The sequence below is a fragment of the Mixophyes fleayi genome, chromosome 9 (genome assembly GCF_038048845.1).
Source record: "Mixophyes fleayi isolate aMixFle1 chromosome 9, aMixFle1.hap1, whole genome shotgun sequence".
Taxonomy (NCBI): Eukaryota; Metazoa; Chordata; class Amphibia; order Anura; family Limnodynastidae; genus Mixophyes; species Mixophyes fleayi.
The window spans coordinates 16,668,361-16,681,901 of NC_134410.1; positions in this window are offsets into that span (position 1 = coordinate 16,668,361).

The following is a 13,541-nucleotide window of genomic DNA, read 5'->3' on the forward strand; positions in this document are numbered from 1 at the left end:
TAACAAAGAAACAACCATGGACTTTTTTTTTTTTTTTGATAACCTTGCACATTGGCCTACAACATTGTCTAGCATTTATGAGAAGAGTCCTGAGTCCTGGTAAGGATACCGTTGTCACAATCATCCCAAACCTCCAGATGTGACAGATCTCTGCAGAATTGTTTTCTGTGTGCCTTCAACTATGCTGGACACAGCTCGGCCAGTGTATAGTGTAATCCAGCCACCTATGGAGAAACCACAGCATCTGTCCTGCATTAACCTTCCTTATACATCACTGCCATGATAGATCTGCTTGAGTGTGTGTGGCGGGTACATGCATAAACAGAGCTTTTGAAAGAAAAGTATTTGCTTGACGGGCTTTTTTTTACTTTATTTTTTATTTTTTTAACGCTTTTATTTTCTTGTGTAAAATATCTTATATTTTTAATATTGCAAATAAAAAAAAAATCTGCTATTTTTAAAATTGGTGTTTTGAGTGACGTTTTTTTTTATAAACGGGGAGCGCACAGATTAGACATCTCTGCCACTGTGTCTGTTGCCTCAATGTCCAGTGTAATCCTGTGCTCCCTAATGGTCCCTCTAACTCCTAATATGTTATACGTGGAATTACAGGGCTTTCATTTATTGTTCTACATGTTTTCCGGCAGCTTAAAGAAAATATACTGCTATATGTTGTTGGCTTCCTGACCTCCCTGCTCTACACACCAGCTAACTTATGCTTCGGTAAGGTGGGAGCTCTGCTTGAACGGTGTTTTAATAGTCCTACAATAAACAAGTGATACTAATATATGTATATATAAACTCTTGTAAACAATATTTTTGAATAGTGATGTTATCCCATCATGCGCCCCCTAATGGGAATTCTGACTATTACAAGTCACCTCGGATTTTCGTGATCTGCAAGAGGGGGACTGGGCTGGTGCATTATCCCATATATCACGTGATAAAATATGTTTACCGCTAATGGATAGTGCTGTCACTTCTTGCAGAAACTGTCATAACCTCCTTGTTCAACTGTCTATACTGAGTGTCGTTGAGTTCTCATTCTGTATCCCAGTCACCTCTCCTGGGCTTCCTTATTATCCTCATACAGCAAAAACCCAACCATCTGTCATCAGCTCTACTCTTCATTATCATGTCTCCATGGAAAAAGATAAAGCGGCCAATGTACCCATGACAAAATATTCAAGTGTCAAAACTAATTCGATTTTACAATCATTGTGACTTTCGTTTAAAATGCACCAATAAGTATATCTAATAGTCAGACTTTGGTAAATGGATAATCCTCAAACTATTAATACACAAAAGAGAAAGGGGATGACAAAGTTTAAATTTTCTGGATAGCACAAGTTTATAGGCAGATATGTTCATTTCCTGTAACTATTAAATATTAAAGTGCATGTTTTAATTGCATTCGCCTGTATACTGTCCTGCTGTCCTTTAATAATAGTATGTCTGTGTTCTTATTCAGGTACGTTATTTCTTGTATTATGTTGATGTTGGGTCCATCTTATTCTACTCCATATTTTTGTTTTTAAAAAAGATGGTTTCTCAAAAACTAGTACAACATGCCCTAATCTGCTGTCCCATCGCCATGTTATGTCTGATCATTGCTTGAAACAATCTGATTGTTCAAGGAGCACTAAGTGCATGACCTGTTTACATGTGTGGACAGGACAGCTAGGGACACCGCTTTGTGCAGTATAAATCATCAGACTAACTACAGAATAATGAACTAAGGTCTCATACAATCAGCTGTAGTGTTGGCCACTGCTCCCAATTCAGCTATGGTGCATAAATAGAATTGCATAGTGAACTCCACAGATTACAGAGGCGATCAGCACACAGTGGCGTTTGTAAAGGGAAGTAACACCCTGTGTTTAAGAGGAAGTATAAGGATATAATTATACAGGGGAAGGAACATTTAAATGTAGCCCATTTTTATTTATTTTTTTTGTTCTATTGCGAGAACTTATTCGAGACAGTCTCAGTTATTTATAAGATGGAACTTAATTATTGACCATTTTAATAGTTACCTTTATGTACTTTTTACATAAAAAGCCCCAAGAGGTCCTTGAAGTGTTGCAGTGAAGCCAGACAAAACCTAGTTCTGATCCAGAAGCTATATATATAAATATAATACTTTCTATGCAAACTTTTGGGTGGTTTTTTTTGGGGTAGAGGGGGATATATCCCTAAGGATCTATTTTGTATGATCCCTTTAGCTATTTCCTATATTAATGTACACTGTCGAGCGGAGTGTATATATCATGTAGATTGCCTCTAGCGGAGCGTATATATAGACGGCGCGTAGATCGCCTCTAGCGGAGCGTATATATAGACGGCGCGTAGATCGCCTCTAGCGGAGCGTATATATAGACGGCGCGTAGATCGCCTCTAGCGGAGCGTATATATAGACGGCGCGTAGATCGCCTCTAGCGGAGCGTATATATAGACGGCGCGTAGATCGCCTCTAGCGGAGCGTATATATAGACGGCGCGTAGATCGCCTCTAGCGGAGCGTATATATAGACGGCGCGTAGATCGCCTCTAGCGGAGCGTATATATAGACGGCGCGTAGATCGCCTCTAGCGGAGCGTATATATAGACGGCGCGTAGATCGCCTCTAGCGGAGCGTATATATAGACGGCGCGTAGATCGCCTCTAGCGGAGCGTATATATAGACGGCGCGTAGATCGCCTCTAGCGGAGCGTATATATAGACGGCGCGTAGATCGCCTCTAGCGGAGCGTATATATAGACGGCGCGTAGATCGCCTCTAGCGGAGCGTATATATAGACGGCGCGTAGATCGCCTCTAGCGGAGCGTATATATAGACGGCGCGTAGATCGCCTCTAGCGGAGCGTATATATAGACGGCGCGTAGAGGATTTCTCACTAATTGGGATTAGTCCGGTTTCGGGCCAGTTCCACTTGACGTTGTTTTTACATACATCAAGTGTATTGTTAGACTTTGGCTTGTATATGTCGGGGTGCAAAATGGTGTCGGCCTTTGCATTGTATCTATTGTCACACACATGTTTTGCATGAAGATTGTGTACCTACATCGAAGCAGCTGTGGGTCATTCAATATCTGATTTATTGTTACGCCTGACCCGAGAGTATGAACTAGTACTTAGAGGTACAGCACAGATATATACAGTCCAGAGTTAATCTGTCTTTATTCTATATATATATATATATATATATATATTGTGTATGTATCAGTTACAATTCACAACTCATGGATTGTTGCAGAACGGGTTAGTGGTTCTTTCTGCTGTTTCGTTCACGTTGCAGGAGACACAATATAAATCAGGGAAGGGAAACTAATAGTAAATACAGACTGGTAGAGGAACCTGGAGAACAGGCAGAAGAAATGGAATCTACAGGGGATACATTGAACTTGCCTGTCCTCACAATCTTTGCACTCGTTACAATGTAGCAATTATCTGAGCATCAAACTTCATAGTAAAAAACAAATGCTCAAAGACTATCTATTTGTAGAATGTGGACAAAGGAGCTCTAAAGATTGAAATCTCCAAGTACAGTTTTTGAATATTAAGCATTACTGTAGGTCTGGTCATAAACCCAGTTTTAAGAACTAAAAACTATATGTCTCTTGTAAGCAATTCCTACCAGAAACGCTTCCCCTTTTGAATGACAGAAATGCAGAAATAAGGCGGCGTGATAGAGGAAGAAGGGAATGATCAGCATGTGGGCAAAGTACTTTTTGAGTGTGTTCTAGGCAGCATAATATCATGAAACAAGATTGTGCCAATGTCTGGGTTGGAATAAGTATAGCAGACTCTAAGGAGATAGTGTAATGAACAGGTAACCTGGCAGAGAAGTGGAAGGTATACGTCTACAGCCATAAAGTCTTGAGCAGAGAACTGATATAGGAGGACGTGAAAGATTAATTTTATACTATGAGCAGCACTGTGTAACACTAATCATTGTCTTTTACACACACCTACTTCCAATTGGCATTCTCATCCAATTTTCCTATCACAGTTTTGTGCCACCGTGTGGTCGAAGAGGACTTGGATAGGACAGTACTAAACGCTGCTGTCTAACTCACCATTGGAGACAAATTTGTTAAAATTGATCACCAAATGCTGAAGCCTCAGCGGGTGATCTATTTACATAGAAATCCGTGCATTTTGGTCTCCAGAAAAATGGCTGTCATGTAAAACTCAATAAGTTATAGGGTCTGCTTCAATTAGCCGTAAGGTTGTGTAGTAACCTTGCAGGTAGTGTTTATGTGCATCAGACCGTTAATTACGGTAATTCAACAGCTCCTTTTTTGCTCTAAAATCACTGAAGCTGCAGTTCATCCCCAGCCCTCTGTTCATATCTGCACAAGGATGCAGCCTCTATATAACAACTGAAAAATCGCATCCAAAGGCACAAGTTATGCAGTGGCCATAATAGGAATGCAGGGGTCTGGGTGTCTTCAATCAGAGGTCTCCAGGAAAGGTAAGAGGAGGAGGTCAGTGTGAGTCACTTAGTTTTACCCCTACTGTAAATTGGGATGCTAGAGATTACTGGTCCCCTTACGCTCATGTCTTCTTTGAGATATAATTGAGTCTCGAATGAGCTGTATACTAGTAGCAATATGTAACATTTGTAATTAATTAAGGGGAGGGTCCAAAAGTGTTAGCAGGATTGTAAGCTTGCGAGCAGGGCCCTCTTACCTCTGTCTGTATGCATTACCCAGTATTGTCCTAGCAATGCTTGTTGCCAATTGTAAAGGGCTACGGAATTTGCTGGCGCTATATGAATCAATGTTGATGATGACTTTGGGGAGATGTTGAAGCTTTACATGTGTATTCTTCCCACGAACCAAATGGTTGTGAAAATGGGATGTGTGTACAGGTGATGGTCGACTAAGTAAAATTGCACTAAAATTATGCACTGTACATCCACATTTTTTTTGCAGTTTGTAAATGACCCTTTGTGAATACAATTTTCTTTGTGTATAAATTGAGGTGAAGTACTTTATATGAACACCAGGGGGCACAAAATGACTAGTATCAAGGATGGAATGATAGCTACTTATTTTATGTCTGGACCTTGTTTCATTTGCAGCAGAAATATTGAGACTGACCAAGATGTCCTCAATTATTCTGTATCAGCATTGTGTAGGTGGGTTATCTGCTGCTATTTATACATCTCTGTCATGAAAATTGCAAGATTAAATTGTCCCACCCACATTGCCCTTTCCCACACTCCTTACAATCACAGACCATTCTCCTATATGTAAGAACTGATAACGACAAGCCAAATACTGTAGTAAAGGGACAGATGCTTGGAGAGAGAAACAGCCCTTGCAATAGCATCTAAAATGAGCAACTATAATTTCTGCAAACACAAGATTCACAGAATGGGGTATTAATATGAAATGATGGATGTGATCCGTGCGCACATTTGGAGGGGTTCCTGAAGAAGGAAGACTCTACATGATCACAGATCTTAAATGTACAAAAAGAACTATAATATATAGATAATACATAAATGAGTGTATGATGATCAGTGTTTACAGAGACATGCATAAAAATTCAAGTTAATTAAAGGAATGGTCCAAAGGAGGTGGCAGGCGTTTTCTTACCTTTGCTGAACAAGTACATCATGTACATTAGAATAAAAAATTTGCACAAAGTGTCTGGGTAAACAGGCCATTTAATAAAAGTGTACATTGATGTATGCAGTCAAATAGTCACACGCTTTGTCTTATGACTCCTACTAAGACTGTTTATTGTTAGAAATATAGTATGGCAATGTGATTTGACAATGTTGTAAAATATTGTCAAACTTTCTACATATTGCATCCAAAAATAAATGTCACTGTCTAACTTCTTCATTGGGTTGAGTAAGCACACAGCCCTGTTCACAAGAAAGTATACAGGCATTTCATGTGTTGTATAGCGTGCCAGAGTTGCACATTTGTACACCATAGTAACAGCTGTGCAGGTTAGAATGGCCACCCCTCTTCCATTTTTATACCAGCAGGGAGCAGTAGAGAGCATGATCTCTGCTCTGCATCCTCCTAATGACGTCCCACAGTATAGTAAGACAGTGGTGTATCCGTGAAAGGGGTGAATCTAGACCTCTTTCTTAGGGGGTGGGCCGTACCCCCTTCACTCCTAGCTGGGGCGAGCTGCTTGTGGCCCTATACTAATGACTTGTGTCAGGTGGCCGAAAGCCAGATATCGGAGGCTGCCCAGATGCTCCAATTTTGTTTAAATCGCAATTGGAGCAGCTGGGCAGGATTCTCTGCCTGCTTCTGGGGCGGTGATCGGTCCTCCTCAGGATCCACTAGTGCTCAGCTATTAGCATGTGTGGTATGAAAAGCAGAGGGGTGGCGGGTATTCCAAGCTGGTGATGACGTTACCCCAGCAGGGCTTCTTACTGAATCCCTGCAAAAAAATGTGGTGAAGGAGAAAGGCTAAATCTAATGTGTTGCATTGTGCGCTGCGGAATTAGTGGCACTATTGTGTTGAGCCACAGCGGTACGCTGCATCCTGACGTGATCTAACAGCCGGGCGCGTGCATTAGTTCCAAATGCACTGACAGCGAATGGAATGACTCAGCGTTACGCAGCCAGTTTCGCTTAGGGCTGTCAGAGCAGATCAAGGACTCTCTGGTGCAGTACCCTTCTCCAACTACTCTGAAGACCCTTATGCAGCTCGCCATCAAGATTGACAGGAGAATCAAGGAGAGGAAGGTGGAAACAGAGGCACTTTCTTTTCCTTCTGCTTGTATTCCCATCTCTAAAGACATTGACGAGCCCATGCAGCTAGGGGCATACTGTCTCTCTTCTGAGGAAAAGGACAGAAGGTGGTCACAAGGCCTCTGCCTCTACTGTGGCGCCAAGGGCCACTTCTCCCGCACTTGCCCCAACAAACCCAGGAAAAGATCATGCCTTGGGAATGAGGGGAATGTTCACCTAGGTCTTCAAATTGTTTCCCCAAAAATGCTGTTCTGGTTCCCACGCAGGTCACCTTTGGTGCCTGGTCTGCAGCCTTCTTGGCCTTCATTGACAGTGGAGCTGCTGGCAACTTCCTGGACATCGGGTTTGCCCGCTCTACTGAAATTCCTATGGTAAAGCTCAAATCCGCAATTACAGTTTGTGGCTTAGATGGTAGTCCTTGACCTGGCGACAAGATTACTTGGGACCCTTGCCGCAGCTAAACATAGGAGCTCTTCATTCTGAGTCCCTGACCTTTTTCCTCATTGACTGTCCATCTGTTCCCTTGATTCTGGGCCATCCCTAGCTTTCCCTTCATAACCCTGTTGTGGATTGGGTTAAAGGAGACATTATTCAGTGGGGCTCTTATTGTTCACAGTCCTACTTGACCTTACCCCTCCGGATTCTGCAATCAGTTCCTGAGCAGCTTCCCTCTCAATATCATGAGTTCTGGGATGTGTTCTCTAAAAAAGCTTCTGACTCTCTACCACCTCATTGTGCCATTGAGCTAATTCCTGGTTCCAGACTACCTAAGGTGCGCTTGTATTTTCTTTCTGGTCCTGAAACCAAGGCCATGCAGACTTATATTGAGGAAAATCTCGAGAAAGGGTTCATCAGGCCATCTAAATCTCCGGTAGGAGCTGGATGCTTCTTCGTATCAAAAAAAGATGTTGGACTGAGACCCTGTATTGACTACAGGGGATTAAATCTAATCACAGTCAAGAACACCTATCCTCTTCCTCTCATCTCTGTACTATTCGACCAGCTAAGGGGTGCTACTGTCTTCACCAAAATCAATCTCCGTGGAGCATCAAAGAAGGAGATGAATGGAAGACGGCATTCAACACGCACTCTGGCCAATACAAATATCTGGTCATGCCGTTTGGTCTTAGCATTGCAACTGCAGTATTTCAAGACCTAATTAATGAAGTTCTCAGTGAATTTCTTGACCACTTCTTAGTTGTTTACTTGGATGACATCCTGATATATTCTCAGTCGCTATCCGTGCATCAGGGTCATGTCAGACAGGTTCTCCAGAAACTTCGGGAACAACATCTCTTCGCCAAGTTGGAAAAGTGTGAGTTTGAGGTACAGAAGGTAGCATTTCTGGGATACATAATCTCTTCTGCTGGTTTCTCCATGGATCCAACTAAAGTCCAAGCCATTCTCGACTGGGAACAACCCAACAACCTCAAAGCTGTACAGTGATTCTTGGGTTTCGCAAATTATTATAGGAGATTCATCCGTGGTTTTTCTGACATAATGGCTATTGTCGCCCTTACCCGGAAAGGAATGGATCCAACTAATTGGCTGCCTCAGGCAGTAACCACATTTTAAGCCTTAAAAAGGGCATTTGTCTGCTCAAGTCCTTAGACATCCAAATCCAAAGATACCCTTTGTTTTAGAGGTTGATGCCTCTGACGCCGGTGCTGGCGCTTTCCTTTCCCAGAAGGACCCTCATGCTCACCGCTTACATCCATGTGCTTACTTTTCTCGTAAATTCTCTACTGCTGAAGCTAACTATGATGTGGGCAACCGGGAGCTGTTGGCCATTAAATGGGCCTTTCAGGAGTGGGGTCACTGGCTGGAAGGTGCTATATATGTAATAACGGATCACAAGAACCTACAGTACATCCAGTCGGCCAAACGGTTGAATCCCAGACAGACCCGCTGGGCACTCTTCTTAACCCGCTTCAATGTCTTAATCACCTACAGACCAGGCTCTAAAAATATCCGGGCAGATGCTCTATCTAGGAGCTTTATGTCACATCACGTTCCAGTTATGGATCCTCTACCAATCATTCCTTCATCAATTATCCATGCTGGATTAATTCAAGATTTAAGTATCACGCTCCATAGATTTCAAAGGATAGCTCCTGACAACACTCCGGAGGGTCGTCTGTTTGTCCCAGTCCATTTAAGGAAGGTGGTTCTTTCTGAGGCACATGACAGTAAGACTGCTGGACATCCTGGAATTTACAAAACATTGGAAATTCTCTCCTGTGCCGTGTGGTGACCTTCATTATCCGCTGATGTTAGAAATTTTGTTCTCCTGCGAAGGATGTCCTAGGAATAAAGTCCTTAGGAACTGTCCTTAAGGCCAGTTGATCCCATTATCCATCCCTTCAAAACCCTGGACACATCTGTCAATAGACTTTATTGTCGATCTCCCACCCCCTGCAGGACATAACACCATATGGGTGGTTGTAGACCGGCTTAGCAAAATGTCGCATTTCATACCGTTAACGAGGCTTACTAGTGCCCGAGATTTGGCTATCCTGTTCATTCAACATGTATTTCGTCTTCATGGACTTCCTGCTGATATTGTTTCCGATCGTGGCTCTCAGTTTGTTGCACAGTTCTGGAAATCTTTCTGTACCCTTCTTTGAATCAAGATCAGTCTTTCATCTGTATACCACCCTCAATCTAATGGTCAAACTGAAAGGGTTAACCAATCCCTGGAGCAGTTCCTATGATTTTATACCACGGAATTCCATGATAACTGGTCCTCCTTGTTACCCTGGGCAGAATTTGCTTACAATAATTCATGTCATTCATCCACTCAAACTTCTCCGTTCTATTGTACTTTTGGTTTCCATCCCAGATCCAATTCTTTGTATTTACTTAAATCCACTGGCATTCCAGAGATTCGTTCCACAGCTACTGATATTTGGTTATCTGGAAGAAAGTTCAGTCCTCTTTAAGACGAGCCTCGTTTTTCACAAAAAAAAAAAATCGGATCGCCACCATACAACCTGTTCCTTCAAAGTAGGGCAAAAGGTTTGGCTTTCAACACGCAACATCAGGCTCAGACAGCCCTGCAGGAAACTCGGGCCTAAGTTCATTGGACCATTCACCATCATTAAACAAATCAACTCTGGAGCCTTCAGGTTAAAGATCCATGGCTCGTTAAGGATTCCTAACACCTTTCACTGTTCTCTTCTCAAACCAGTGTTATACCCAGACCAGTCTCAGCATCCTCAGCCTTCAAGTACTCAAGTACCAGATTTGAATGAATCTCGGAAGTATGTTATCCAAAAAATTCTTGACTTAAGAGAGTTCAGGGTCAGGTCCACTTTCTGGTTCAATGAAGGAACCGTGGTGTGGAAGAATGGTCCTGGGTTCCTCAAAGGCACCTCCATGCTAAGAAACTCATAAAGGAGTTCTTTAGAAAATTTCCCACGAAACCAGGGTGTCAGGATGCTTTGACCCCTCCTCAAGGGGGGGGTACTATCATGAGCCGTGGCAGTATGCCGCATCCTGGCGTGATCTAACAGTCGTGCATGTGCATTAGTTTCAATGCACTGTTATTCTGCTTTGGGCTCATCTTTGTGGCTTAGAGTAGGCTTAAGGTCCTCGGATAAGGAGACAGATGGAGTAAGAGAGATCATTCCAGTGGAGGTGGGGCTGCATGGAAGAAATCTTGAATTCTAGCATGGTATGAGGTGATCCGGGCGGAGGAGAGGCGACGGTCATTGGAAGAGCTCAGGGATCGGGTGGGAGTGTGAATGGAAAGGAGATTAGAGATCTAAGGGGCAGTAGAATGGAAGAGGGCTTTGTAGATGATGGTGAGGTGTTTAAAGATGATTCTGTAGGGGAAAGGGAGCCAGTGTAAGGCAAAGCAGGAGAGCGGTGTGAAAAAAGGTAAGACTCGCAGCCACATTGAGAGTAGAGCGAAGGTGGGCTAGATGGGTGGAGGGGAGGCAGGTGAAGAGAAGATTACAGTAATCGACACAGGAAATGATGAGTGCATGCATAATGGTTTTAGCGGCATCCTGAAATAGGAATGGCCGGATGTGGGCAATATTCTGTAGTTGGAAGCGACAGGATTGGACAATACATTGAATGTAGGGGGCAAAAGAGAGGGAAGAGTTGAGAGTGACTCCCAGACAAGATGAGTTGGGGAACAAGAGATATGGTGGTGTTATTGATGGTGATGTAGAGATTAATGTTGGGTGAAGATTTAGAAGGAGAGAAAACAATGAGTTCAGTTTTAGCAATGTTAATTTTGAGAAAATGTGAAGACATCCAAAAGGAGATGGTGGAGAGGCAGTCAGAAAGAAGAGAGGAGGGTGGGGGGGGTTTCAGGGGAAGAGATGTAGAGTTGAATGTCGTCGGCGTAGAGGTAGTAGTGGAGATCAAATGAAGAGATGAGATCGCCCAGGGAGGTAGTGTAGAGTGAGAAAAGAAGAGGGCCGAGAACAGAGCCCTGAGGGACTCCAACGGGGAGGGCAGAGGGGGATGAGGATGAGTCGGGAGTGGACACAGAGCAGGAGCGGTTGTCAAGGTATGAGGTGAACCAAGTAAGGACAGTGCCAGAGAGTCTGAGAGAAAGAAGGGTCTGCAGAAGGAGGGGGTGATCCACGGTATCAAAGGCAGCAGAGAGGTCCAAGAGAATGAGCAGGGAGAAGTGAACCCTGGATTTGGCCAAGAGGAGGTCGTTGGTATCAGTTTCAGTGGAGTGGAGGGGCGTAATCCAGATTGGCGGGGGTCGAGAGGGAGTGAACCGAGAGGTGACTGGTGAGTCGGTTGCAGGCAATATGCTTGAGTAGTTTGGAGGCAAAGGGGAGAAGTGATATTGAGCGGTAGTTAGCGAGTCCACATGGTGTTTACTATGCACACAAAAACAACCAATAAACATATACTACTGGCCAAATTATTTATAAAGTCACTTAAATTGATCTTTAAATGTATGTTGATTATCGTCTATGAAATGATTCAATCTATGGGGCATATTCATTTAGTCGCGATGTTCGGATCGCGGCGGCAAATGTTTTCCGGTATGATGGTACCACAACATCACGTATTCTTCTTGCACCCCTGGGGGAGGGGGCAGGGGGCGAAGAGAAATCTGCCACATCACACCGCTGCGGAGTGCCTTCACTATCGTTCCGGAGGCACTCTGCAGCTAATTGAATATGTCCTTTATAGTGTACAGTTGTCATTGTCCGAAACAAGACAACTGCGATTTCAGTCTTCGCATAGAAGTGAGCACCCAGCCACTCGTTGGTAATTGTTTAAGTGGTTGTGGGGTTCAGTCCTGACATTTACTTGGACCAGTTGCTGGAAATAAAAGTGACAAATGTTTTTGTTTTCTGCAGTTTTTGGTTTTCTAATTTGGTCTGCCAGATACAAATTGATCTAGGGGATGGGGCGAGTGGTCACAGTTCAGTGATCTGTTACTTTTATAAATGTGTTTGTTCAGTGTGTATCCAAGCTGGTGGGCTATGCACTCAATACACAAGTTGTTCCCAGGAAAAGTAGAGACTGAGATAGTGGATAACAGAACAATAGCTCTCATTAGCAAATGTAAATACTGATGTAAAAAGATTTGTGAAGGTCTGGGAATGTTTACATGTATATATGTGCATTCATTCTGAATCAATTTGTGCCTTAGATTTAGTTGTCCTTTAAAATAAAATGCCACAGATGTACATATACTTCAGTATACATTCAGATGCAAATGACCGTAAATCAACTTACTATGTAAAGCTGGGTACACACTACAGAAATTTCAACCAACTTTTTAGGCCAAGCGATTTTACATGCGATCGATGTTTCGATCGCTCGGTCCATGGACTGCATACACACTAGCCTTGTTTAGGACGATAAAGGGAAGAGCGGACGTCCCTTTAGCGACTTTTTATAGCCATGGTGTCGTGGGCAATGACTGTAATTTCGTACTCACTGTTGTGGATCGGTCGGAAGTTTATACACACTACACAAGGGAAACGAGATTGGAACGAAAATATTAAACGGTACGACCAACCAAATGAGGCGACAATCATCCATTTGGGCAGACTTTCGACCATCGTGTCACTGCACACACTGACCCGACTTTTGAACGAGCGGTCGTATGTCGGCTGATTGAGCCGATTATTGGATGAAAACTGTGTAGTGTACCCAGCTTTAGTTCTGCTGTTTCCTTGGCCAAGAAAAGATGCTTTTATATACCTATGCATTCTTTTCAACAGACAATAGAATATTAATTATCATGTAACAAAGCTCACTTCAGCTACAAACAATATAATGTACTAAAATGTACTTTAACATAATCTGGGTGGATGCTTTTCTAAATTTAGGATCCAAATCAACACAATACAGTACATTTTCTATAGAAACCTATAGGTGAGACAGACAATAGGGGCAATTTGGAATTGAAAAGGGACATCCCGAGAGGCATATACAAAGACACCACAATGCTCTAAAACATGCAGTAATATAGAGGGTGGATGAATTATCATGTTGGGAGCCAGGCGTGGAGATGATCTATACACTTCTATCCGTAAGACCCAAAGAAAGACAGTTTGGGAAGAGAGCGATAGAACATTTTCTTTTTCTTTTTTTTTGCTTTCACAATTTTAATTAGTGTTTTTATGTACAGAAAATTAGAGGAAGTTGTGATAGGAAGTGAGCAATCCGTATCGGAATGTGGTTTTCTGTAATATTACCAGAGGCTTCAGTGTAATTGTGTGGCTCAACGCCCCCCCAGCAGTGCTTGAGTTAATAGGGCTGTATCACCCCCCCCCCTCCTTCCTCAGTATATCCACCCTCCCCCTTTACTCTCAGTATT